Raw genomic sequence first — 16,604 nt, 5'->3', positions numbered from 1 at the left:
GCAGAGTGTACCTGTATAGTACAGAGCCCCTCGCACAGCCTCTGAGATGAGTCTGGCCTTCCTCTCCTCGATATCGATACTATCCTTACTTTCTGGTACATCCCCAGTTTTAGAGATTCTTGTCAGCTTACTGGGGCCCTCTCTGGCTCTTGCCCAGTTCTCAGTTCCTGTTCCAGATTCAGGAACAGTCCTAACCTCCACCCATTTTCCTTCCTCCCATGCCGCTCTCCTTGAACTTCCTCCATCGCAGACAAGCCCGGGCTTCCACCTCCTTCCTCCATATCTTCTGGAATACGGCCCCATAGGATTTGCACCATAGACCTATGTAGCCAACAGATTAGCACCTAGAACCCTGCACCAAGAACTCCATCAAATAATCTACAGGCACCGAGGAGAGTGTCGCTGTGAGCTCAACAACATGGACTTCAGTGTTGGCAGAGGGACAGGGACAGGGGATCCAAGGGAGCAGGGAGAAGAGGAATTGTTAAGGCCAAAAGCCATAGGGCTTTGCTAGAAGATTCTAATTTGGAAGGCCAGCGAGAGAACAGGTGCATGGATTCCTGGGAAGTGGCTATTGAGAGAGGTGAGAAGAAAGGAGGGGAGGGGAGGGGAGGGGAGAGAGAAAGTGATGGAGGGAAGGAGCAGGGAGATTTTAGACAAGGTCCATGAAGAACCTTTTTGTGCGCTGAACTCTGTGCTGTCTGAAAACCCAAATCTACCCCCTCCAGCTGCATTACCGGACCAGGAACCAGACTCCACGAAAACCTGTGGCACTAAAGTCATAGCTGCATCTTGACAGCATCTGTGTGACGATAACCCTACACCCCAAAGGTGGCCAGAGTCCCCTTCTGATCACCAAGAGCAAGGCAGGCCTATGGGCCCTACCCCACAGGCAGCTGCATGGAAGGGTGGCCAACAATGCCAGTCAGAGCTGCGAGGAAGCCAGGAGGAGAGGAGGGAGGGAAGGAAGGAAGCAGGGGAGCAGGGGTGACCTTGGAGAGAGGCTTCAGCCGCAGAGGACTGGTGGGAAGCAGGAGTGTGGGCCCAGGAGAGAGAGGCAGGCACGTAATCATGCAGAAGCTGGTAGAGGTGGTCAGAGGGTGCCAGTGACTGGGGTTTTGTTCCACTCAGATGACACTTACTGGATGCCCATTATACACTGGGCTCTGTGCCAGGCAGTGGGACCAGGGATGAATCAAATCCCGGCACCTCGTAGGGAGGGGGTGGGAGAGACTGACAGGCAGGTAAGTGAGAAATGCATGCTTGTCCTGGGAGAGAAGGGAGGCACTAAATATGTCCGCACAGGCCCTGGAGGCTGGAGCCCAGGGTGCCTGGACTCCTCAAGTCCGAAAGGAGACAGCCCCCTTGCGTGTCAGATTCAGCCTCCTTGGTCTTCACCAAAACTTCAGCTTCCGAGACCATAGAGTTTTCTAGAGAGTGTGACCAGCACTGCAACTTGGCTCACTTCCTCCTCCTTGGGAGAGTTTTGATAGATGTGGTCTATATAATATTTTCTCTCTAACACACACACACACACACACACACACACATACAAGCGCATGCACATATGCATGCACACATAGACACGAAGCTGAAGTGTAGCAAGCCCAGAAACCCAGAGCCATCTCTGCCAAGGTCACACAGGGCAAACCCCAGTAAAGGTCTCTGGGCAGCTAGGACAGGCGGTGGGGGAGGAAGGGAGCCCTCCCAGATGGATCCTCCTGGGCCTGGGCCTCCAGAGCCTCTGGCTGCTTTTAGAAGGAAGAAAAGCTCCTCACCTTCCCTGCCTTTCTCCAAACCAATCCTGACATCCCCTAAACCCTAGTCAGCCCCAATAAAAGGGTGGTGCTGTTTACCAACCGGGGCATCTAATTAAAATTGGCTGCCTCTTCTTCTGGTTGGTTTTTTTGTTCTGACTATTTTTAAGCCAGGGCTGCCAGATGAGTGGAGCCACTAGTAAGCTGTCAAATCAAATTTTCAAAAGCAAATTGCTTTTATAATTAATTTAATTATTATTACGGCTCCCAGTTTTGTGTTGCCTTAATGAACACAATCAGGTTTCACCCTCTGCTTCCCTCCCCCACCACGTACAAGTACCCCCTCATTCCCACAGTCCCACCTCACACCTCTCCCACCCAAGACAGAAGCATGGAGAGGAAGAAGGAAGGAGACAGCGTTTAGTCCTTCCCCCCCACCCCCGCTCCCCCCACCTCCAGTAGCCACCTCCTCTGGCATGCCCCAGCCTCACGTGGAGTAATTAAGGCTTCCTCTCAGTGGGGGAATAAATGGTACATGTATTAATTACCCCCAGCCTACCCAGGCATCCTCACACCCCCGCCCAAGTCTGTGAGTCTGTGTGGGTTGGGGAGGGGCAGTCAAGAGAGAGACTGTGACAGCGGTCTGTCACCCAGGGTCTGGCATTCACTGGGGAGCTGTCAGTTACTAAGGAAACTGGGAGAGAGAGAGAGGAAGGGAGAGAGGCTGTTAGATCCAATTTGGGGTGACAAGTGTGAGGAGTGAAGATTTTGGCCCCTCCACGTCTGAGCACGAGTGGGAGTTTTGTGGACTGGGCAGTGGACAGGCACAGAAGAGTCCGTCATCCCTCCTCAGGAGCCCAGGCAAGACAGGGGGCTGGGAGGGCGGAGCAGCTCGAGACCCCCCACGCCTCAGAGCCGGGTGCGTTCAGGCCTGTGTGCACAGGCGCAGTTCACCCCATGGCTGGAGGTGCCACCTAACCCCTTTCTGTTGGCCGGATGTCCTCACTCCAGTGTCCTTTTGTCCTTCTTCTTCAGTTTGTATCACCTCATCTCTACCTTTTCCTTTCCTTTCTCTTTGTCGTCGTTTTTTATTTATTCTTCTATTTCCTTTTCTTTTTCCTTTCCTTTTCTCCTTCTGTCTCCCCTCAGATGTCTCCCCAACACCGTCACACACAACGGCTTCCTCAGACCTGTCCCTCATGTCTTCCATCAGGGTATGGAAAAACGTATTTACATAGGAGTCTCACCCACCTTGCCCCTCCCCCACCCACCCCACCCCCACCCCCACCCCACCCTGCCACCTCCTCTGCCTTCCTCTCTTTCCCCTCCCCACTTTCTCTCTTCTGTTTTTCTACTCTCCATTCCAACCCTTCTTTCTCTGCCTCTCTGCTCCCCTTCCTCTGCATCTGATGTAGTTCAGACCCCATAGAAGCACCCCGCCCTAATGGGACCCCCCCAACTAGGCTGGTGCAACTCTCCTAATCTCACAGGAAGGGTGCCCATGGGTGAGCAAATGAACCATCAGGGGGAGGGTGAGACAGGACAGGGATGGGGCTGGGATTCAGTCCAGGCGGGATGGGGGCGGGGGGGGCGGGGGGGGGGGGCGCGCGGGGCGGTGGATGACAAAGCTAGGCCTTCTGGGCCTCTTGACTTTTGAGAAGAGTAGAAAGTGTTGCAGGAAGTAGCATGAGTCACGGGCTCCCGGACAGTGCAGGCTGGGCTGGCAATGGGGCAGGGAACTCTGAATACTGGCTCAGGGACAGAGGCCTCTGGAACCGCTGGAGACCAAGAGGCCAGTGTGGTGTGCCTCCCCCGCCCCTAAGGACCCGATGCCCCCCACCTTCGCTTCCCAGTGAACCAGGCCAGGACTCACTGGTCTTGTCTCTGCCTATGGTCCTCTCTCCTTGGCACTCCACTGCCCAGGGCTTGGGTCTCTTCTTGATGCAGAGAGGATCCTAGGCTCAGGTTTGACCAGTGTCTCATTTTCGGGGGTCCCTCAGAGAGATCCTGGGGTGCTGGAGAAAGGACGCTGTCTTCCATGCTCCTGTGAGGTAGATCAGGTGGCTGGTGCTCAGGTTGTCTGCTGTAGGTGGACATCTCCTGGATGTCTGGGCAGTAAGTAGGGATGAATGAACCACCGGAATAAACAGGCGTACACCATGCCCCAAGCCAGAGCCAGCAGCTAGGAGCTACCTTTCACTACAGAACCAGAGTACAGACAAAATCACCAAAGGATTCCACTCTGGTCAAGTCAGCCCTCCTTACTCCAGGGGGCGCTCTGTTCAAATACCTGCCGTCAGCCTCTAGGCACTCTGCGAACAAGGTCCCCTAGAAATTGGAACCCAGCAGGAGTCCAATGACAGTTTGAGAGGTCTGAGCCCTGCCTCTGAGGCCACACACATGCTGAGCTGAACAATCCTGGGACCGCAGGCTGATTTGGCACCCTCAGACCCCTCTGGCCATCGCCAGGTAAGTACTCCAGCCAAGGCATCTGTGTAGAGCAAGCCTGCCACCTGGTGGAGAGGCCATTCAACTACAAGCCGGGGCTTCTCAGGGTCGTTCTGTCCCGTGTTTGGGGTTCAGCAGCACAGGCATCCACCCACACCCAAAAGGCAGTAATACCACATTAAGGAAACATAGAGTCCTACCCTGGGCCTTCTGAATGTGTTTGTAGGTACAGACAAGCAGAAGGTGTGGATAAGAGGGGTTCAAAGGGCTGAGGCAGCTGACCATAGAAGTGACCTGTTTGGAGCAGGTACTCTGTGCCTCTAGGCTGCTCTTACGTTAATTCCTGGATGTGAACAAGGAAGCAAGAGCTAGAGGCTGGAGTGGACTCCTGCTCCCTACTGCCCGTCAGCAGGACAGTCGGCTCCTTCTTTGGACACAGAGGCCCTCTGCAGAAGCAAGGGCAGATAAGCAAGCAAGAGGCTATCCCAAGCTCACGGGCTACAGCCCAGGCAAGCAAAGGAGAGCCCGTGGATAGCTGGGAGACATTAGAATGGTCTTGTCCAATGGCGGCTCTCCCATGTATCCTGGGTACTTGTGCCTTCCTGTTCCTCTTACACACACACACACACACATCTAAAATTATAGTTTATAACTGATTTGACATAAAGATTAATACATATATATATTAGAATATTTTTCTCAACCTAAAAGTTTCTCTTCTTCTAGCCTTAGAAGAAGTTAAAACAATATTGTATGTTTACTGTGCCTGGCAGAGAAATCAGCCCTCAATCTTACCCCAGATGAGGGAACTGAAACTTGAAGGAGAAAGAGTCTTACTCAATACAGAAGCCACAGCTGGAGACTACTGGCAGGCTGAGGCCACAGCTGGACATTCCGTGACACTTAACCCTTTCCAGGAGGCTGAAAAACCCTCACCTCCTATCCACATAGGTCAAAAGAGCCCCATCCTTTCACAGAGACCCTTGGATTGAATTATATGAAAACAATGGCTGAGATTTCCCCACTCTTAGACCAGTAGCTGCTCCTCACCCAGCCCTTACCCTGAAGCCAAGCTGCTGCTACCTCCAAAGCTGACATCACCACCACCACCACCACCACCACCACTACCCCACCACCACCACATCACCACCACCACCACCCACCACACCACTCCACCACCACTACCACCACCACCACCACTACGCCACCACCACCACATCACCACCACCACCACCCACCACACCACCCCACCACCACTACCACCACACCACCACCACTACCCCACCACCACCACTACCACACCACCACCACCACCATCACCACCACATCACCACCACCACCACCACCACCACCACCACCACCACCACCACCACCACCACCGCTGCTACCACCATCACTTCACCGCCTCCATCACCACAACCTTTTGGTCTACTGTTCTAGTAATGCCTAATTTCCAATTTGCAAGAAGAGAGAGCCTTGAACCTTCCTCTCATGAACCCAGCAATCACACAGATGATCCACGCCTCTCTGGACAGCCCATCATTTATTTCCCAGTGCATGCAGGCACTGCTGAGGCGTGCTAGCACCAGCTTAAATATAATAAATTACTGAAGTACCACAGATTAGTTCATCAGCTCCAGGCTCCCTCTCTGCCCCTGCTGACTTGGGCTTTAACACCAGTGATTCCTTAGAGGATGCCCCAAGTAGTGGGGTGCAGAGGTAGGCCGCCCCAAGCCTGGGTGAGCTGTGTAGCCTTCTTATGACCCTGACACGAAATGGAGGTTGTAACAAGGCAAAGAAGCAGGGGCGCAGAAAACTCTGGGGTGGGCACAGACTTTTTTTTACTGCAGGCTGCAGCATGTCAGTGAGCATGACAGTCTAAAGGTGACAGAGCATGTACCTGAGCACAGCTTAGAAAATCACAAGTTAGGAGGCTGGAGAGATGGCCCCGCAGTGAAGAATGCTTCTCTCTCTTGTAGAAAGCCAGAATTCAGTCCTTGGCACACATATTGGGTGGCTCCAGATCCAAGGAATCTCATGCCCTCTTTGCACGTGCACACATACACAAATAAACACAAATCTTTTTTTTTAAAAAAAATGAGTCAGAGGGTACCCACAAATGGAGAATGATAGTGGTGACCTCTGAGGCCAAACTTAAGGGCTGGCATGCTTTCCCTGGTGTGTCAAAAGATCTGGGCATCTGAAGGCCTCCCCTGCCAGTGTGTCTTTGCAGAGTCTCTTGTCCACACAGTCTTCCACCCCAACCCCAGTGCCTTTGTCCACTGTGGTGCCCCTTGGACACCTCTGTCTCAGCCACACGTGTAGCCCAGCCCCACTGCTCTCGTTAGGGATTCCTGATGTTCTCCCATCTGGAACCTGGAATTCACCTACTTCTAGTGACATGGCAGGGAGACATTTGAGGAGAAGGCCAGTGATCACTTTCTGGGGAGCCTCAAAGAGGAGATTCTTGTCTGCTTCTGTGGCTAGCAAAACCCTGAGAGTGCAATATTTTTAGAAAACCTCAAACTCTAGTCCTAGCACAGGACACTGGGGCAATATAGAAAAACGGATGTCTGCAATGTGCTAGTTGTCAGGCCCTTGAGCTGTGTGGGAATCCTGTCCAGACAGTGTCTCCCCACTGCCTCAGCTCAGGTACCCTGAGCCTAAATGATCTCAAAAAAAAAAAAAAAAAAAAAAAAAAAAAAAAAATCGAACCCAAGAACGGTATCCTCCTTGTCTTCCCTCTCTGTACCTGACACCGAAGCCAACATTCCTGGCTCCTAGATGCCCTGAGTGCTCCCAGCCTGAGGCAGACACATAAGCAGCGAGGGACTTCCTCCATAGTCCTATAAGCCATCATAGTGCTCCTGAGTTGAAGAAACTGTCGTGGGGTCGCCTTTGTTCCCGGGCACTAGTATAACTCATCATTACCAGCAATAAAAATGTCTTTGGTGTCTCTATTTCCTTCCACGGTGCTCGGAACTCTGCCTACACAAGCTCTTGTTTATTCAGAGACAGCCTCCCTTCACTGCTGAATATGGTGTAAATTGAATTGCATTATAAACGCACTAGGGGAACCCTATCAGGAATCCTTTTATAAAGGGAATAATTGTCCCCTAATTTATCATTAGTGTGAGCCTGGGTTTTTATCTAACAACTTTGTTTGATGTGAGCAAAGCCTGCATGTACACACACATACATGTGAGCACACACTCCTGGGGAGCAGAAGCCGCAACACCCGATAGAGTGCAGGGTGTGAATTAGTTTGGGTAAGAACTTTCTGAGAGTGATACTGGCAAGCTGAGGCACCACGGATGAGATGAAGATGGTGTGCAGCCAAGACAAAAAGGGAAACGGAGACCCAAGAAGGAGTGATGGTTTTTCTATTGCCGTTCATCTCTAGAGACATGGTGTCCAGGTTTTCACAGGACTGCCAGGCATTCCAGATCACACCAGGAGCTGGTGAGAGCTGGAAACTGAGCCAATGGTGGGTGAGTGGCAGGATTTGGAGAGTGGTTGTGGGGACTGGTGGGCTTCCCATCAGAGCCACAGTGTCTCTGTGCAGATAGAGGAAATGGATGCTGCAATCTCATGGGTGTTTGTGTGTGCATGTATGTGTGCATCTGTCTGTGCATGTGTGTGTACATGTGTGTGCCTGTTCTTGTGTGTGTGTACGTTTGTGTGAACACAGAAACTGCAGCCTTCCCTAAGCTCCTCCTCCAGGTCTTCCTCTCACGGTGCAGTCTCACTATCCCCTCAGACACACAGGAATAACTGAAACTGGCCCCTGCGAGGACAGGGGTTCCGAGGCCTCATCCCAAGCACCACAACTTTGCAAGCAAGTCAGAGATCCAAGGTTTAAAATACACTTTCTAGAGCTTTCTGTTCTCTAACCCCTGAGGAACCTGGACCCCAATCCTAAGAAAACTTGGGTTTTTTATTTAAGCTTGCTGTTCTGTTTACACTGGCCTTCTAATTGACAAGCCTCCCTGCACAACTCATGGGTCCTCAGAGAAGCACTTACAGGCATAAATGGCAGACCTCCGTTCTTCCAGGGAGGTAACTGATGCTCAGAGGCTGTGGCACTTCCCAAGCTACACCAGGACCTCCAAACCGAAGCCACTCTCTTCTCTTTCCTATGGCCAGGCTTTTAGGGACATCAGACAGAGCCTCACTACATTCCCCATCTACAACAATAACCCATCATTCCAGAACCTGGAACCCATCCTGTAGCTTCACCAGAGGCGCTGTCTAGAACGAGCGTGTTTGAAACCGGTTTTAGAAAAGAGGGATGGGACTGATTGTGGCAGAGGCCTGGGCTCTCTGTCTCTCTCAAGGGAGAAAGTTTAGGCCCCTCTCCCTTCATACCCAAAGGAGACGACAATGACAACGAGTGAGTAATAGAAAGCAACCTCTGTGGCTACTAAAGGCTAAGTTGGTGGATGTGACTGAGTCCAGACTCAGGGCACTCCCAATGACAGAAACAGCCTGGCAGACCTCTGCATCATGATAGTGATGGCCAAGTCTATCCCTGCTGTGGTCAATATCACAGATAGGTAGAAGGCAACTTAGGTTCTGAAATCCATTTGACCTTATCAAAATGAAGCCAATAGGAGCTTCACTGGGCGTGTTCAGTACACTCTCCAGATCACTAACCAGAGAGTCTGTCTGCCTTCCTTGGAGCAGACACCAGGCAGAAAGGGCTTGACACTAGGCAATAACCAAGACCTCTCTCCACATAGAATGGAGCACCCAGGTTGCTGAGAAAGAGTTAGGGGCTACATAGCAGCAGCACCCCCTCTTTACAAAGCCTGCCTCACTCTGGGGTCCAGCTGACCCTCAGAGTTCTCACAACAGGGGACCAGATTCTCCTTTACACATCTCACTGGACCACTTCCACTGTTTCTGGGTTCAGAAGTTGCAGGAGAAGGAAAGATGGCCTCATTCATTTTCTGAAGGTTAGGGAGTCTAGAACTTTCTTTACCAACTCGTGAATTAGACATCGTGACCTATGAGGATTGACCTGGAGAACCCAGTGTTCAGGATAAAAAGCTCGTTCTACAGGAACCTAGGAACCTGCCAGTGTGGGTGGTCCCTTCTTGCTTCCATGATGATTGTAGGGAGCCTGTGGGAATGAGAGACAGTCACTGTGACACAATTATGAGAACTAAGAGATGATGCCAATGTTGGGATGACAAGAATATTCAAGAGAGCCATGCTGTGGCAAACAGCCATGTCACTATTAGCTGTGGACCAGACACAGAAAAGAGAGTAGACTCTCTTTCTTAAAGACTTCCCTTTTAAAGTACCTCGCCTATACTTCCTCAATGTACCCGTAGGTAAGAAAGGGGCTTTATGAATAGTAGCACTGGGTTACTCACAACCCACTGCCAATCTTATCTGAGCCTGTAATCTGCATGCATTTAAAAGCCATCTGTCTTGGAAAGAAAGGCGGAGAATTGTGGAAATAACGTTGCAAAGTATCCTTATAAACTAAACAGCGGTTTTTCATGCTGGCTGAGCCCCCTTGCCTTCTTCCTGGCACCATTCTGGAAGCTTCAGAAAAGAGGGGGCATGACATTGAATCTGGAGCTTGAAGACATGGCTTTCCACATCATTCCCATGTGGACTGGTGTATGTGGCATACACGTGTGTATGCACAGGGGTGGGGGAGCTGCCCAGTGTTCACACATGTGGGGGCCATAAGTTGACTTGGATATCACCTTCCTCTGTCATTCTCCCCCTTATTTCTTGAGACAAGGTCTTCTACTAAACCTGGGGGTCACTATGCTGCCTGACCTGAAGCAAGCCCCTGGAATCGCCCTGTCTTTGCCTCCTCAACACTGGAATTATAGGCCACCCCCCCCCCATCACATATGACTCTTAGGTGGGTGCCAGGAATCTGAACTCAGGTCCTCGTTCCCACACAGCAAGCTCTTGACCCCTGGAGTCATCTCAGCCCTGATCCGCTTCACTCTTGTAGTGATGTTCTTGTGGAGTTACCCCACCAAATGAATTAGCAGATACTGAACTGTTCCTAGGAGAAATAAAGAGTTAGGTTCCAGGAGGCTCTGGCCATAGCATTTCCACTAACTGATCAATACACAACCATGTTTTATTGTGTTTCTGCTTAAAGACGCCTTATTTTATACACACCATTAACATTGAGCTCCAAGCCAACAACACTATCATTCATGACCAAACCAAACTTCTCTAACCCACATATTTTCTCCACAAGGTAGAAATGTTCTTTATCACTGTGCTTAGGCTCATTTTAAATGACAAAATCACCAAGCAAAAACACACACAGCAAGCTGGCATCGAATAGATCACAAAAATTACAGGCTGCTCTCTGTTTTTCAGTATGAGAGAGGAAGGAAGGAGGCAGAGGGTCACCTTGCTCAAGTGTACTAGGCAACTCAAATTTTGTGCTACTCTGTATGTGTCTGCAAGAGACTACAAGCGTAAGATGCATGATTTGGAGGTCAGAAAGTTAGGCAAATGGCAAATATAGAATTCAGGAACAACAATTAACAGTACTTGAAGACTTTGGAGTACATGGAGTACTATGCAGCCACAAAAAGGAATGAAGTTTGGATACACGTGGCAGCCTGGAACAGCCTCCAAGACACTGTGCTGTTTCACTCAGCTAAGATTGGAAGCTGACACTGTGATGTCACTAGTACGACATTCTTGAAAATACAAAGTAAGGAGACAGCAAAGGCATAGTACAGGGAGTTCTGAGAGGTGACAAAATTGTGCCATGTCCTTCTTGTAGTGGTGACAACCCAAGGACATGCATGTGTTACAATGCACGAAGCTGCAACTCAAGAGAAGAGAGTTTATTTTATTTCATGCGGTTTAATAAATGAATGCACACTGTATGCTTATCATAAAAATAAGCAGCCAATGGTACAACACTCCTACCTCGGACTGGGTCTGCTGCACAGAATGGGGTCCCTGGGGGCAGTAACTCTGGTCACTTGAGCCCTTTGTACCTTCCTAGCAGCCTTGTCACAAGAAGGACAGTCGCCAGCTGTGTTTTGAGCCGTGGCCTCATATCATATGCGAGTGGCCGAGGCAGCTTCACTATTCTCAAATATGGGTGACCAGCCCAGTCCCGGGCGTCTCCATCGCTCTCAATTCATTTATTCTTCTGTGATAGGACCCCACTCCTGCAGGGGCCCAGGGCATTGGTTTTATATCCACATGCAGAGATCCCCACTTAGAAGTTAGTGTTGCCCCTAGCAACCAGCTCTCTCCATGCTGCTTTGAATACAGGCTGCCGGAGGAGGACTGCTCCTCAGAACTGATTGCCCAAAGACCTCCTATCACAACGTGAACAAAACATTTTTAAACAGAAAATTTAACAAGACTTTAAAACAAAGATCCAAAGTATTTTTATCACATCCTGACGACGTGTTTGCTGAGTGACTGGAGGGGCTTTCTCTGTACTTTGCAAAAGAAGAAAGACAAAGAGAGACAGATCATGAAGCCCTACCTGTTCGGAGACCTGAGAGGTGAAACGGAGATGACATGATACCCCTGGAAAGCCCACGCATACAGCTTGAAGCCCAAGTAGGTGCTGTTAAAGCGCCTGTGGAAATCAAGACAAATACCCAAATGAAAGAGCTGTTTCTGATGATCATTTATCCACACCATCGGTGTAGGAGGGTCTGCACCAAGTACCACACACAACACAGAAGGGAGTAAGATGTGGCCCATGCCTTCAAGTCTAGTAGACAGAAGAATACAGAAATAATTGAATTAAACTGGTACATTTGAGCAGCTAAATTATACCTGTTGTTGTTTCTGAACTCTGCACCTCCTTTTCAGGGCACCATTTCCAATTCTCAAGCATCACTGCACTGGCAGCCGGGAAAATGTGTGCTAACATGAAATGTGAGGAGTATTCTGTGGGAGGGTGGATAAATGCAAGGGTATTTGTCAACACCTATTGGGTGCCAATGACAAGTCCCAACTCATAGGAACATAAACAAAAAGGCAAATGCGTTGGCTTACATAATTGGGAAGAACTCGAGACCCAAATGGACAACAAAAGAACCTGTCCCTTCAGGGAAACACCAAATGGCAGATGACACCAGTGCAGCAGGAGGACCCGGGGATCCAGGATTAGGAGGCCGCTGCGGCTTCCACGGAGGATTCGGCAGCGGTCTTAGGGGCCGCGGTCGTGATCCAGGCTGTGGCTGTGGTCGAGGTCGCCGGGCTCATGGAGGTAAAGCTGAAGACAAAGGTTGGATCCATGTCACCAAGCTGGGCCACCTGGTTAAGGACATGAAGATCAAGTCCCTGGAGAAGATCTACCTGTTTCCCTTCCCATTAAGGAATCCGAGATCATTGACTTCTTCCTGGGTGCATCCCTAAAGGATGAGGTTCTGAAGATCATGCCAATGCAGAAGCAGACTCGGGCTGGCCAGTGGACCAGGTTCAAGGCTTTGGTCACTATTGGGGACTACAATGATCATGTTGGTCTTGGTGTTAAGTGCTCCAAGGAAGTAGCCACTGCCATCCGAGGGGCCATCATCTTGGCCAAGCTGTCCATTGTCCCTGTGCAGAGAGTCTACTGGGGAAACAAGATTGGCAAGCCCCACACTGTTCCGTGCACGGTGACAGACCGCTGTGGCTGTGTTGGTGCATCTCATCTCTGCCCCCAGAGGCACTGGCATTGGCTCTGCACCTGTGCCCAAGAAGCTACTGATGATGGCCAGTGTGATGACTGCTACACATCAGCCAGGGGCTGCACTGCCACTCTGGGCAATTTTGCCAAGGCTACTTTTGATGCCATCTCCAAGACCTACCTGACCTCCTGACTGCCAACCTCTGGAAAGAGACGGTGTTCACCAAATCCCCTTATCAGGAATTCACTGACCATCTTGTGAAAACTCATACCAGAGTGTCTGTTCAGAGGACCCAGGCTCCAGCTGTGGCCACCACATAAGGGTTTTTATACAAGAAAAATAAAGTAAACTAAATCCGTTTTTTAAAAAAGAAGAAGAACCCACCCCTCCACAGCATCTTGTCTTCATTGTTTTTATGAACAAAGTCTTAAATCTGGTGCCAAATCTGGTGGCCACATTCAGTCCTTCCTAGTTATAGGACTCAGCTACCCATGCCAATATAGAAAAAAATCAGTTCTCTAGTGGGAAACAGAAAATGGGTTTGACCTTTCCAGGAGCCCCATATCCAACTGAATAGATGTTCAACATGGAGGACAGAGAAGAAAGCAATATCGGACTGCAGCCACTAGAACCCTGCACACACTTTGGTCCCACAAGTCTCTGCATAAGGACAGCTTGGACCCCAAGCAAAGCTCAACTCTGGGCATCATCAAACTGTAGAACTGAATAGCACTATAGCACTGAGGTCCAAGAGAGGCAGATATGTCCACGGTAGAATAGATTGAGGCTGCTGAGATGTTACCAGGACAGAGAAAAAAAAGCTCAGGACACAGAAATGGACCTGGCTTGAATCTTAACTCAGCCTCTTCATATTGGTGAGCTTTTCCGAGTTGACAACTCCTCATCCATTAAGTAGGAATGATGATACTTGCCTCCTAAGTGGTAGGGAACACTAAAGAGCTAAACTCAGACACGATTGTGTTGTTTAATTCCATATCCTTTTTCATCTTCAGTATCCTCTCTTCTAATTCTCAAGCCCTGGGTTATCCATCCACCCCATATTTCTTCAGCAACTGCTCTAGGAAATGTGCCACATGTTGAAAATACTGATGTTAATAAGACAGACCTCTTGGCCCTATCAGGAGTATCCAGCCTTTTGACATTGCAATATGACAATTTCTCTACAGATGTGGTGGACCATATTCACAGCTATTCTAGGACCTGCCTGCCGAGCTACTGAGAAATCAAGTAAGAGTAATAAAACAATTCTGAAACACAATGTATGTGGAAGTATATAGAAGTACAAAGAATCCCCCAAAACTGTAAGATTGCTTTTGGGGGGGCATTGTTTTTATACCCAGTATAATAGTCCCCTTTATCCAATGTTTTGCTTTTCATGGTCTCATAGTTACCCATAGTCAACTGCAGTCCAAAACTATTAAATGGAAAATTCTAGAAATAAATGTTTTAAGTTATGCACTGTTCTGTGTAGCATGATGAAATCTGAAGCAATCATGATCCAGACCATTAGGATGTGAATCACTTATTGCTTAGTTCACATACCCAACCTGTGCATGCTATTGTCCCCACAACTACTCAGCAGCCTTTCAGTCATCAGCTGTACTTGTCATGCATTAAACAAGAGGAACTGTGATCCCTGAGATCTACAGTATGAACTAACCTCCCTTCAGGGAAAACAAGGACAGAAAAAGAGGTTGTACTAGTTTGGCTATTATACCTCAAACTACTGTGAGCACTGTGTGTGACAAATGCTTGGTGAGAATGAAAAAGACTATGTTTGGCTTTGTGGACAGAGCAGAAGCATAACGCATATTAGATTTTTGTCTCTATCTGTTGTTTAGAACACCAGTGGGGACTTGAGGTGTATCTTCTGCTGATAAGGAAGGACCACTGCCTCTCACTAAATTCTCATAACAACTGCACAAGGTGTGTTATCGTTCTCTTATTAAAAACTGACATGATGTATCAGCAGCATGGCCCAAATGCCCATAGTTGGTGAGTAATAGGAATAAATTCTACTGCCCATGTTGTTAGAGTCTCCAGAACCCTGAAGAGTTTATTGATGGGGGATGAGTGCGAGGTTTCTCTGGATGTTATTTTCAAGTGTTCACAGTGACCAATAAAGAAGTTGTAGTCACAGGTTGAGAGCACAGAGAAAGTAGGGAAGGCACTGTACTAATTAGCGTTTCTCATTTGCTGTGACAAAACACGAGAGCAGCTTAAGGGAGCAAGGGTTCATTTTAGCTCTCAGTTTAAGAAGGGATACAGTCCATCCTGATGGGAAGGAAGAGCATGAGGCAGCTGGTCATACATCATCACTTGGGAAGAACAGAGAAACGCATGCTGATGCGGAACATGTTTCTCCTTTTTATTAAGTCCAGAACTCTGACCCATGGGATGGTATCCCCTGAACTTGGGGTGGGTTTTTCCTCCTCAGTTAAACCTCTCTAGAAACACCCTCACAGACACATCCAGAGGTGTATCTCCCAGGTGACTCCAAGTCCCATCCAGTTGACGATGAAGATTAACCATCGCAAGAATGAAGCAAATGATGCAGAGGGCAGAAGCAGGGACATGGTAAAGGATCAGGACATGAGTCCAGGCTGTTTGCCACCCGGGCAGAACTGTCCAGAACAGTGTGAAGGGCTGAGTCTCACCACAGGGCTTGGAATTCTTGTGTCCAGTCCTGTCAGAGGTTCTGCAGAATGCAGCATATTTGCAGAAACACCTAGAACTCTGGCCTAATACCCAAGATACATACTGAATCTTGAGTCTGGTGTGTCTTGTGTTTTTGCCTTCTCTTCTTTGAAGCTTTAGGATGGTCTTTGGTTCCACTTTCTCAGTCTCCACACTGCATTTACTTGAGCCAAGTACCATTTATGACTTGTCTGGACATGAAGCCAAGTCTTGAGATGTCATTTCTGCTGCCCACTTAGACTTCCTTTTTTTTCCATCATCCCATCATGGAAAAACTAGCCAACCTTCAAGTCTCTTCATTTAGAGGAGTGATGTGAATCTTTGCCTCTCTATGGTGTTGGATCATCAAGGAAGGAATGTGAGGTACATTACAAAGCTCCTAGGAAACTGCCTGCTCCACCCAGAGGCATAATGGTATCTGCTGATTGTGCCACAGAGGCACCTTCATGTCCCAGAATCAGAGTGAGCTTCTGCCGTGGAAGAGACATCCTTCATGTGGCCTCGGGGTGAGGGTTGGAGTATTGGAATAAAACCCCACTTTGTAAACAATGGTGTATCTGAGTTGGAATCTCATCTCTGCCACTTCTTATACCTCTGATCTGGGACAGCCCTGGACCTTGGTTTTCTCATCCACCAATACTGGTGACCATGGTAACAGTATCTCTTATGCTGAAGGATGAGTTTGACTCACAGATTTCCTCTATGCAAATATATTTTGCCAACTGTAATGGTGAATAAATGCTTTGTCACTGTTGTTGATAAGCTGGGAGGTGGGTGGCAAGTGTCCTAGCAACCCCATGGGACATTTCCAGAAACGTTCTGAGACAGAGCAGAAAGGCTTTGTGAAAGTAAAGTCATAAACAGTCCCACAAGCAAAGACAGCAGAAAATATTGGCCTTTTGGATTAAGGGTTCCCCCCACCCCTGAGGAAAAACTGTAAAATAGTTGTAGAAAGATGAGTAGGGGGAACAAATGGGACATTTTCCCAGCTGGGCAGAAGGGACGCTGATTGAGTACAATCAATGCCACCAGCCTGCTAACG

At 49.0% G+C, this 16,604-nt stretch overlaps 1 pseudogene; it reads left to right on the top strand.

The window, feature by feature from the left end:
* The first annotated feature begins 12,293 nt into the window (after positions 1–12,293).
* Positions 12,294–13,164, top strand: LOC131914295 (small ribosomal subunit protein uS5-like; annotated as a pseudogene).
* Positions 13,165–16,604: the final 3,440 nt, after the last annotated feature.

This window comes from Peromyscus eremicus, chromosome 7, assembly GCF_949786415.1.
Source record: "Peromyscus eremicus chromosome 7, PerEre_H2_v1, whole genome shotgun sequence".
In the NCBI taxonomy this organism is placed as follows: Eukaryota; Metazoa; Chordata; class Mammalia; order Rodentia; family Cricetidae; genus Peromyscus; species Peromyscus eremicus.
This window is presented reverse-complemented; position numbering and strand designations above follow the sequence as displayed.